Genomic DNA, 12978 nt, shown 5'->3' with positions numbered 1-12978 from the left:
ACTCTTCATGCATATACAGATGCAGATTGGCAAGAAGTGTTCATGACAGAAAAAGCACTAGTGGTGGTGCATTCTATATGGATTCTAGGTTAGTATCTTTGTTCAACAAGAAACAAAGTTCAATTGCTTTATCTACAATTGAAGCAGAATATGTGTTTGCTGCATCTTGTTGCACACAACTACTTTGGATGATGCAAACCTTGCAAGACATTCAGATCACATATACTCCACCCATCTCCATTCTATGTGATAATACAAGTGCCATCAGTATTTCAAAGAATCCAGTCATGCACTCCAAGACCAAGCACATACCCAACAAATACCATTTTCTACAAGAACAAGTGCTTGAACAAAAGGTTAAATTAGAGTATGTTCCCTCCAAAGAACAGGTTGTTGATATATTCACTAAACCACTGCCCAGAGACACATTTGAATATCTCAAACAAAAGTTGGGAGTACTTGTTGCATCATCTTGTTGTTAAATCCAATTCTTTCAAGAAATTTTATTACACGCATGTTTCATGAAGTATAGTCAACTACACACGCGGGTTTCTGTGGATCAAGGAGCGTATATATTTTTCAGACAAGAAAAACAGTGGGGTAGGCACTGATATGGGGGCTCTGTTTGATGTTGATTATTACATTCTATTGATATTCCTTGTTCATTATTTCTATCTGACTGACAAAGATGCCTTGATCATTGAATTATTAACAATGCATAGGTTGGACAGGTTCAGGGGGAGCATTAGCCTTCACTTGCATTCTGCATTGTTGGCATTATGGTTGCTGAATACAACTATGGCTGTAGATACTTATACCTAGGGTGTGATATGTTTTTTTTAATAAGTCTTATTGGACAAATGATGTAATTTGTTTCCCCACTTTGCATGGGATGGCTGATGTAATTATATTTCTGTCATGTATAAACAATTGGTATATACCCACTTGGTTGGGTGGATGAGTCAAATTTGGTATATCCCCGCGTTGTTGGGAAATCGATGTGTGCGTGAGTCATTGGTGATAGGAAGGTCATACTCACTTAGTTGAGTTATAGAGTCATGTTACTCTTTAGAAAAATATTTTTTCGGACTCTGCATATGCTCAGGGGGAACATGAATGGTTTAGTGCATCTCAGCATGTACAAAGGGGAGCTCAATCAAAGAATTCAGCATGTACTCAGGAGGAGCATGGACAACATAATGTATATCAAAATAGGAGAATATCTTGGTCCACCCTTTGCCCTTGATGTCAAAGGGGGAGAGTGACTTGGTATTGTTATTGCCATCAAGTCCGAAGGGGGAGATTGTTGGCATTATGATACAAGTGTTGTCCTTGATGGCAACTCACTCAGATGAAAGATCACAATGCAGTAGGTCAACAATAAAGAATTACATATCAGACTCCAAAGAATGAAGAAAGATAGGTATATGCAGGTTCACCTTGTCCAAGTTGCGTATACATGCAAGTTTACTAAACAAAATGAGCGTACACGTACACACACAATTTCACAGAATGAAAAGCGTGTATATCTTGGAAAGCCAAAGTTTTTGGTCCATGGTATTTCTTGGTTCAAGGTATTTGACCCATGGTAATTGATCTGAGGTATTTGGTCCAAGGTATTGGTCCTAAGTAGTTTCGGTCCATGGTATTAAGAAAGGCCTAAAACTATATAAGGAGGAGAAGACCATTAGGCCAGGTGTGCAAGTAATTTGAACCTCTTATAAGGGGTTGGATTATATATGCAAGTTAATGAGCTTCTGATGGTTTGCTTGATCTAACCTAAGGAGGCACCTCTATGACTGATGAAGGTTGATGAACCGAGATCATAAAGGCTTAAAAGTGTTCTCATTATGTGGTTTGATCTTGAACAATCTAGATATGAATACTAACATGTGTTTTATTCTATAAATGTGATGATCTGGGTATGACTGAAGTCTGGAATAGTTGTGATGTTTTAAGTTAGCATTTACAGATATGTATGCGGGTTCGCTGTAGTAAAATAATGTATGCATACTGGTTCATCATATCAAAGTAACGTATACATCATAAATTGGAATTTACAAATCTGTACGCTAGTTCCCTTTGGTAATTGTGCGTATACGCACTAGTTCGACACAGCGAAGTAGTGTATACCTTATGAAGCATGGTGTTTAAAGTTTCAGTAGTCTCTATTTACTATTGCAAAATTCTGGGTTATGTTCTGATGACTGTATTCTGGTAATAGTGTTTTGAATGATCAAATTGATTGATTGTGATTTACTTCAGTGATGATGAATTTTTAATGATTGATTGATTTAGCTGCATGGTTGATCCATAAAGTGATGATTCAGTTTCAGTGATTGGTTGATGCAGATGTATTTGATGCAGTTATGATTTTCTGAGCTTTTAATGTTGTTGATGGGTCGAGTATGAAAATTGGATGAAACGTGGCCTTCAGATTATGGTGTTGTGTTGCAGGAGTATCCAATCTAAAAATTCATGAAACGTGGTCCCTAGTAGAAGATTGGTTTTTTTTGTAGGCTAGCACCTACGTACTAGTAAACATATTGGCTAGTACAAGAGCTAGGGGTTGTAGCTCCCTTCCAGTCATAGCTAGAGAATGAGAGAAGGTTGTATCCTTCTGCAGTTGGGTGCCTGCATACTGGTATAAATCTGCACAAGTACAAGACTGTAAATATATTTTCTTATTATTAAAAGAAGACAGAGATGATAGCAGCAGGTGGTTTATACCCACATTGGTTTTCCACCTTATATCTTTGTGTTCATGTGTGTTTCTTATGTGTTATTCTCTATTCTATTTTTACTGCACTGTCTAATAAATCTCTGATATACTGGTTAAAGCTCAATACATGATAAATTGTCTAAATCAAAGGTTCTCTGCATATACGTTGGTTTCTTTAAGTACATTCATGTATACACGCTAGTTCACTTACCTGAAGTAGCGTATATAAATCTATTTGGGAAATAGAATTATTGATCCAATAATATTTATTCACCCCCCTCTCAATATTATTTCCAACACAGAGTAATCCACATTCCCTGGGCATTTTTGTGGAGGGATTTGTGTGGTATTTGAAGTATATTTGAGGTCAAGGAAAATTTTAAGAGCCACCCTAAATTTATATGTATAATAAATGGGTGAATCCCCATGATACATAGGAAAAATGGGAGGCGCTTTTATCAATAATATAATATGTATATATAATTTTTTTGGCGAATCTCTTACTGGATTATATTATCATGTAAAGTCATGGCGAATCTATCACTGAATTATAAAATCTTGTAAGATATTGGCAAATATTTCATTAAATAATAAAAAGTGAAGTCTCGGCGAATGTTTTGTTAAAGTATGAAACCATATATGATAATAGGAAAACATATTCATTAAATTGTAATATACTAACATACATGTTTGGAAAAAAGAAACATAATTTTCTCTTCCTACAAACAATGTTGCAAGTTTCAGTGGCCATGTTTATCATGGTTCTCACTGTACACTCTTTCATATCCTTCTATTAGTTTTGATAATATTCCACAACAAAGTTCTTGTAGGTGTTGATCTTGACCACCAGTTCTGTCAAGGTAGGAGAGATTAATCTTTTCTCTACCACTTTTGTCAAGCTATCAAATTTCTTTCTTTTTCCATAGACACCAACCGCGAGATTAAAAAAAACACATTTTGTTTACCCCAACACGGCAACAAGTAGCAAGCCCCAACTATATAATATAAGAAAGTAGTAGGTATCCCAAAGGCCTGAAGGGGATCTAATGGAAAGAAGTGACCATTGTCAAAAGTCTTCCAATCAATATATTAATATATACATATATATTTATCATTATTTTAATTGGAAATCTTCAATTAAATAATAAAATTTAATTATGTCTCTCCCAATATAAATTGCTTATTAGCATAATTCACTACCTTCATACGTCTTGCAATTTTTAACAACGTTGTAACATGTGGATTAATTTCCTTTTTTGTGCACAATCTCCGCCTTTTAGGACAATATGGTGCACTGGCCCAACCCCTATAGATCATTATGACAGATTAAGAAAAATAGAGAAGATGAAAGGTTGTACAAACCAGCATATTTTTCAAGCACTGGCCTAACCCCTACAAATCATTGAGAACATTTGAAAAATGGTGGGAAATCTGGGCACTTATTATCTCTCTTCTATGAGGGTGATGTGGAAAGAGTGATAAGATTTCATTGTTTTGATTTTTTTTGTTAAATCAGAAAAACCAATATTAAAGGAGATATTGGTATTTTTTACTAAATTTTGTGAAGTGACTAAATGTAGCTTTAACCATTCACCTTAAGATGTTTTTTATAATATAATTTCCTAAGGCTATTTAATATCTTCATTATCATAAAAACCAACCTATATCCATCTTAATTCCACTTCTACCACTCTTGGAGGGATGAAATCTATTTATCCCTCTCAGCACTTGGTAGACCTGGAATTAAGATAGATCTAAGCTGATAGAATTTCCCCTTTAAATAGTCTAAGCTCACATGAATACCATGATATTACCATGGTTTATCATAAACATGGAGCTTAGAAACTACTATTAGTAATTTATAAAAATTAATAAAATTAATAATTGATTTTTATTTTATTTTTTTATTTTCACCAAATTAAAATGTTTAAGTGACATTAAATTACAAGATCCATTTTTACCCTTGATCTACCAAGCTCGAGGATCAAATATTTTTTCACTCTATGCTAGTTTGCATATCACGATATTTGATCTATGCTGGTTTAATTCCCCCCTTTAAATAGCCTACATTCCACGTGAATACCATGGGTCAATACCATGTGACATCATTTTTTTATTAATACTAATATTAGGGTTAATAATGTTTTTTTTTTCATGGTATTAATAATAAATTGGCCCACGGTATTTGGTCCATAGGCTTCACCTAAATATAACACATTTTTTCAGCGTTCTTAAATATAATGTGGCTTCTAGATTAAATATAAAAAAATGTTTTATTTATTTACCATACCTCTCGTTTATTTATATTTTTATTAATTTACCAAACCTCTTTTATAAATATGGTATTTGGCCCATAGGATTCACTTAAATAAAACCTATTTTTTGAGCCTTCTTAAATAGAAGGAGGGTTATGGACTAAATATAAAAGGAGGTTTTATTTATTTACCATACCTCTAGTTTATTTATATTTATATTTATTTATGATAACTTTGGAGTACATATAAAAAGCGGTTTTATTTATTTGCCATACTCCACTTTATTTATATTTTTATTTATTTACATGTAAATATAAGGTGACTTATGGAGTAAATATAAAAAAATTGTTTTCCATTATTCTTTATATGATTATGACTAAAATGATGCAAACTTGGAATATGGCAAGAACATTATTAAATCTTTAAATAAACATGAAAATAAGAGACTTGAATTTTTAAATAAAATGAATTATTATTTTGTGACCATTTTTCCTAAAAATAAGGTCATTTTCTCGAAATTAACCCCAATACCATGAAATACGGGAAAATGAAAGAAAAAAACCTTTTTTACACCGAATGTGGAGGGTGAAATAACTATCATAAATATCTATTCTTGAAAATTAGGGTGAATGGAATGTTGTAACTCCTAATTTCAAGGGCTAAATTTATTTATTTTACTCTCTCCCTTAAAATAATTTTGGCTAACCTCAATACCTAATTTTTTATAGAATAAATTTGATGCGATTTGTAAAAATGTACTGTGATACAAAATTTTCGCCGAATAAAAATATAAAACCCCTTAATTTCGCCCAAGGGAAAAATTTGCCCCTAAAATTTTCCATGTTTGAGGTTGTTCCTTAACCCATAGTCCAAGAAAAAAGGAATAGGTCATGGGTCAGATCAGAAAGTTGTGTGGGAGGTTTGGGGTTGTTAAATAACCTAGAATAAAAACAACAAGGAACAACAAGCTAATGGAACCAAGCCACAATTGTCGTGGAGGTTTGGGAAGAGAGAATAAGTGTTGTAGCAGCTTGCCAACAACCCTACCTAGTGGACCAGACCTACAACAATGTCATTCCAGCCAATGGAGAATGAATAGTTATGTATTATTATGTGTATTTGCTGAGAATTTTGTAGTTGGGTGGTGTCCATGTTTGGACAATTGTTCCAACCTATGGGAGCCATGTGTTACGGTTATCTTTGATGATTAGAAACCTTAACTAGGAGCAGATTATACATTGATTGGATTGGGTGCCTTTGGACTAGTGGAGGGAACATGTTGGTGACCCAAAGTAGCCGCTGATAAGATGTCCTAAAGGGATTTTGACAGCTGAAGGTTGGGTGAAGTTATTGAGACTAATGTGCAGTACATTGACTAACAAGTGGACTACTGTATTGGCATATTGAAGCTGAGGAATTGGCCACCCTAGAGGAGCAGATTAATGAGCCTGTGTTCCACGCAGCAGAAGTGACTTGTAATAGTGATATGTGGCAGCCCTCCTAGAGTCTATATGTGTCTGAATAAGGGGCAGCTAGAGAGGATAAAGATAGCGAAGGACTGACATGATGAGATATGACATATATGGTAAGATTGTAGCGAGATTGTAATTGTATCTTGTATTCTTGTACTTATGGATATTTCAGGGCCATTATCCCTTGTATGGGAGCCCTAGATAATTGTCCTATTCATCTGGTTTAATATGACAAATATTGGGTTGTTGTACATATTTGTACATCATTTTGTAAGATATTATCTATACTTGTGCATGTGTGATTTACTACTATCTATATTCTATTTTGCAAAGTATCTTTGTTGAGATTCTTGGTTTGGTAGCATGAGACATTTTAATATTCTATCCTAGATCCCAAGATCATGGAAATTCAACATGGTATGAAAGTGTGTCTGAGCTACATTGGAAGATAGTGAATCAAAGTATGCACAACGAAGTACAACTTAAGAGGGAGTTGGTTACATTGTAGGTCGAGGGGTTTTTCAACTATAGTTAATGGAAGAAAAGGATCAAGTTGGTCTTGCAGGTCAACAAGATCTGGGAGTTCACCGAGAAATCCATCAAGAAGCCAACTAATCCAAAGGATATGGAAGTGTACAAGGATTTAGATACACTGGAGAGAATGATCATCTTAGATGGTGTGAAGGATCCCCTAATACCTCATTTATCATGGAAGAACACTGCACATGAGATTTGGATGTCTATTTAGAATTTGTTCCAGAATGAGAATGAGAAATAGGTACTCATATTGGAGGATAAGTTGAATTCCAATAAGATGATACAGGGTGAAGGAGTGAGTTCATATCTGAAGAGATTGTCTCGGATCAAAGATGACCTTACTTCCATCAGTGTGACTATTTTAGATTCTGATATGGGGGTGATTGCTTTGAAAGGAATCACCAAGGAGTGACAACCCTTCCTCAAGGGTATTGTGGTCAGAGAGAAGTTACCAGAATGGAATAGGCTGTGGGACGAGTTCATTAAGGAAGAGTTGCGAGATGAGGATCTTCATCCAAACAAGAAGTATTTCGATGATGAAGTGGCACTTGCAGCATGAATGAAGGGTAAACAAAATAATCACTTCAATAAAGTCAAGTGTTTCAATTGTGGAGAGATGGGTCATTTGTCATCGAGATGTCCAATGGAGAAGAAGATAAGAGATTATGAGAAGAATCAAGGGAAGTAGGTTTTCGATGTTTCCACCTCTACTCAGATATATGCTCTCATGAGAAGGTTGGAGGAGGAGAACCTCGTTATGATCTCTCATTTCTCAGAGGGTACTATCGATTAGGATGGATGTTACATGGATAGTGGTGCACCAAAACATATTACAAGGTCACATGAGGTTTTTGAGACTCTAACTGAATGGGAGTTGAAGTTGCACATCGTGTTGAGTGAAAAGCATCAGAAAGAGATTTGAGGATCAGGAGTTGGGGCATTCAGGATGGAGACATGAGGGGCAATGCGGGTCCAAGATGTACTATTAGTAATAGGACTCAGATATAGCATGATATCTGCCTTGATGATCAAGAATAAGGGGTTTCAGGTCTTTTTCTAGGATGGGAAGGAAATACTAAGACCTAGAGGCTCTAGATCCATAGGGATTGTGCTTGGAATTAGAGAGCATGGTCTATAGAGACTGATGGGTATGTATGGATCATCAGAAGAAGAAGCAGGTGGATCAGGTGCAAGTGTAGGCTTCAAAAGGGCAAGTACAGGTTTCAGAAAAGGAGGTCCAAGTTCCAAAGGCTCAGGGAAAGTCGAGTTTTAGAGGGAGCTTGCAGATTCAGAGGGAGACTTTGCAACCAAAGAAAACCATGTGGTCAGTGGGGAGCAAGGGTGCTCCTATAAATTCTAAGAAGGAATCATGGAGGGAGTGGAAGACATTCCAGAAGAAGAAGAAGAAGAAGAAGGATGCTTCTAGTGACATGGACACTTCGAAGAGAGGCTTAGTTCATAGTACAAGGATTGTTGTAGTTTTAAGGGCCAGGATTTGGGCGAGTGCTGTAAGTAGTGATGATGATGATGAGTTACTTCCTAGTCTTGGATGTACATCCCTCACTAAGAGGGAGTGTTTATTTTTTAGTAGCTTGGGAAGTACTCAAAGCCCAACGGTTCGACGTTTGGAGGTTGGCGCACCACAAAGTCATTTATGGTCTTTGAACCCAAGCTTGGGGTTTTGTGCCCATCAATTTTTGGGCCAAAACCATGGAGAATTTTGAACATCTGATGGATGAAGATAATAAAGGGCATTGAGGAGAATCCAATGTAATGATAATTGTCAAATTCCAAGTTGTCTACAATGAGTTATCAATTTTTAAATGTTGATGATGGGGTTTTTGCACATAAGTCATGTAAACTTGGTGAGAATGTTCCAAAAGACATGTCTATTTATGGATCCCTTGTATGGATATAAATACAAGGTGAGAAGATTCATTTTAATACATCAAAATGTGAAAATAACTCGTTGTTTTACATCTGAGGAAAACAAGATTTTCTATGGAGGAGGATAAGTAAATTAAAGTTTGTCTGATAGCCACATTGCTATAGGAAGGAAGCCACATGGTCTGAGATAAGCCCAAGGTTATCTATGAGGTAGTTTTTGTTGATTTTATGTTTGAATTATAGAACAAAGGCAACCACATTCCCTGGGAAATTTTGTGGAGGGATCTATGTGGTATTAGAATTATATTTGAGGTTATTTCTTAGGCAACATTGCAAGCAACAAGAAGGATTAGGTTGCGGGTCAAATCATAAATTTGTGTGTGATTTTTTGTGGCTATTAAATAGCCCAGAACAATAGCAACAAGGAACAACAAGATAATGGAACTAAGCCGCGATCGTGGAGGAGGTTTAGGAAAATAAAAGAAGTGTTGTAGTAGCTTTCCAACAACCCTAACTATAGTACCAAACCTACAACAGTGTCATTCCAGCCAATGGAGAATGCAAATATATGTATTATGATGTGTATGTGTTGAGCTTTTTTAGTTGGGTGGTGTCCATGTTTGTATAGTTGTTGCAGCCTCTGGGAGGCATGTGTTAGGGTTGTCTTGGATTGTTAGTTCCCTATAATACTAGTGATTCCCCCATTGCTATTGTCATTGTAGCCTTTATTTTTATTATTGTGCCCCTATTGTTCCCGTATTGTTATTAGTCTGCCCCATAGAAACCCACTATTGTTATTGTTGTGCCCTTATGTTATTACTGTTATGCCAGCTTGATTATATTCTACGCCTTAGACTCCTATATATAGAAGGGAGGTTTAGTAATTTGTATCATCCAAGAATTGTTCATTTTTTTTAATGTAAAGGAGTTTTCCCCCTCGAAGAGGCTAAATTCTAAGGCGTTTATCTATCTTTTCTATCTTTTTGTGAGCTTTGGATTCTAGGGTTTTGCTGCTCCAAACAAGCCATCATGGAAGTTTTGCTATAACTTTTTTTCTGCGACATTTCTAAAGCTAAAACAAAAACCGATTTGAGCCAAAATCGTTCTAAACTTTGGGTCCGAATTTCATAGCTTGTATCTCTATATTTTCAAAGATATGATCTGATGAAGTTAAGGTTTTTGCAGACTCTCGAATTACATTCAAAATAGGTGACCTGGGGAAAATCGTCATAACTTTTGTTTTGAGCATCAGATTGAAATTTCGTAAGAAGTTTCAAAACTAGGGTGGTCTGTATTATTCTGTAGATCAATTTCAGATAGTAAGGTTGAAACAATGAGATGTGACACTTCGTACAGGTTCGCTCTACTGAACTAGTCTATAATCAAGTCACCGTAGGATATTTGGCATAGTTGTTCCTTGTATAATCCAATCTTGATCAGACTTGTGGGGGTAGAAAGAGGACTAAAAGGGCTACTGTAGGATGTGATTTCAAATATTCAAGATCTGCAATTACAAAGATACAATAGATTAAATATCAAGCTCTTACAAAGTGAAACAACAAGGTGTGTAGTTTTAAATTTTTTTTCATAAGATTAGTTTGAAGGAATTCAAAGGGAATAGTGAAGAATTAATAGCATTAATTGATGCCCAAAAGAAAGAAAATAGAAACACCTAGTAAGCAACCTAGAAGCTCTAGCATGAATCATGAAGAAGAGGAAGAAATGCAACATGATATATCAAAATTACAAGACCAAGTAGAACAAATTTCACTCTCACAAAAGGTAATTGAAGAGAATATGGATGGCATGGAAGCTAAGATGAATGGCATGGATGCTAAGATGGAAGAATTGAATATAAATTTGAATAAGTTGCTACAAGAAATGGTTACTAATGGTGAAAGGGTACTAAAGGAAACTCATGATGAGAACAAAAGAAATGTTAATCATGATTTCATAGACTCTAATGTTGGATTGAAGACCCACCATATTCCAAAAATAGATATGAGGATGTTTGATGGCAAGGATCCCGGAACATGGATATACAGATGGAGGAATTTTTCGATCTCCATAATGTGCAAAACACACAAAAGGTACGTATTGAAACTTTATATTTGGAACCAAATAAATTTGTATGGTATCGATGGCTTTGCTCTCATAAACAAATTGTCACTTGGGAAATTTTTATGGAAGAAATGGTAGCACATTATAAGGATACAAAAAGCAACACCTTTTTTAGCCAATTGATAAATCTCAAAACAAAGGGGTTCAATGATGGAGCACATTGAGGACTTCCAAAAATTTAACATAAGGGTAAAAAATATTCAAGAGGAGCATAGGATTGATGTGTTCATAGGGAATTTAAAGGATAATATCAACATGAGGTTTACCTTTGGGAAACTGATTCATTGGAGAAGGCATTCAGATTAGCAAGAATAATGGAAAGAAAAACTATGGCAACGAAGAAGCCTGCCACTCACAATTATAAAGATGAAAGTGTTGTTGCCCCTAGCCTTCCACAACCTACAAGGTTGACGCCACACCAATTGGAAGAAAAAAGAGAAAAAGGGCTTTGTTACAGTTGTGATAGGAAATACACTAAAGGTCATAAGTGTGTTGAGAAGAAATTATTCTACATAGATTATGAAGAGATGGAAGAAAAGGAACAAGAAATGTCAAAAGAAGAGGATATAATCTAGGAACAAACCCTCGATAAACAAGAAATGAATCTGACCATATCTTGTAATGCAATGGCTAGAATTACCCCTCAAACTATCAATATAGAAGGACATATAAAGAAGAAAAAGGTAATAGTGTTGATTGATTCAGGAAGTACCCATAGTTTTATTCATTCTAAGATAGCCAAGAAATTGAATTGCTTCCTATATCCAACACCAGAGTGTCAAGTGATGGTTGCAAGTGGAGGAACCATAAATTTCTCCAGAGAGTGTCATAATATCAAGCTATCCATGGGATAATATGTATTTAATAGCCCAATTCTTTCCATTCCAATGGGTGGTGTTGATGTTGTACTAGGAGTCCAATGGATACAATCCTTGGGTACAATAGCTTTTAATTTTCAAGAAATTTTAATGAAATTTTGTGCGAAAGAAAAGGAAGTTGAATTAAGGGGTATTGTAGGGAAACCGGGAAAGATAATCAGCTCTAATGGTATGACAAAGCTTCTAAATAATGAACAATGAGGCGTAATTGCACAATTATGTTCGCTAGAGGTTCCCACATCGAAATCATATATTTCTCCAGATCTCCAAAAAGTCTTGGAAAATCATTCCAAGGTATTTGAGACTCCCAAAGGCCTCCCACCTATTCGTGATCATGATCATGCTATTCATTTGATTCCAGGAAGTCTTCCTCCAAACATCAGGCCGTACAAATATCCCTATGCCCAAAAGAGTGAAATTGAATGTATGGTTGTAGAAATGCTAGAGGCTCGTATAACTCAACCTAGTCAAAGTTCTTTCTCTGCTCCAGTAGTATTGGTGCACAAGAAGGATGGAACATGGCGCATGTGTCTAGATTATAGGGAGCTGAACAAGCTCACTATTAAAGATAAATTTCCCATTCCTGTCATTGATGAATTATTGGATGAATTGCATGGATCAATTTACTTCACCAAGTTGGATCCTCGTTCAGGATATGATCAAATCAGAATGAAGACTGAAGACATTCCGAAAATAGCATTTAGAACTCATGAGGGTCACTATGAATTTTTGTTCATGCCTTTTGGCCTTACCAATGCACCTTCTACATTTCAAGGTTTGATGAATTCCATTTTCAAACCCTTCCTTAGAAAATTTGTCTTAGCATTTTTTGATGATATACTAATCTACAACAATTCTTCGAGGGATCATGTTCAACATGTTGACAGGGTGCTCAAACTATTGGACGAGAAACAATTATATGCAAAAAGCTCCAAATGTTTCTTTGGGGTACAAGAGATGGAATATTTAGGTCATATTGTATCCCATGAAGGTGTTAAGGTAGACCCTAGAAAAATTAAAGCCATTAAGGAATGGAAAATCCCCACATCCATAAAGCATCTGCGAGGATTTCCTAGGTTGACAGGGTATTATCTCAAGTTTGTTAA

The sequence above is a fragment of the Pinus tabuliformis genome, chromosome 3_1 (genome assembly GCF_031772625.1).
Source record: "Pinus tabuliformis cultivar Carrire ecotype Pingquan chromosome 3_1, CPIR1, whole genome shotgun sequence".
NCBI classification, from domain to species: domain Eukaryota; kingdom Viridiplantae; phylum Streptophyta; class Pinopsida; order Pinales; family Pinaceae; genus Pinus; species Pinus tabuliformis.
This window is presented reverse-complemented; position numbering follows the sequence as displayed.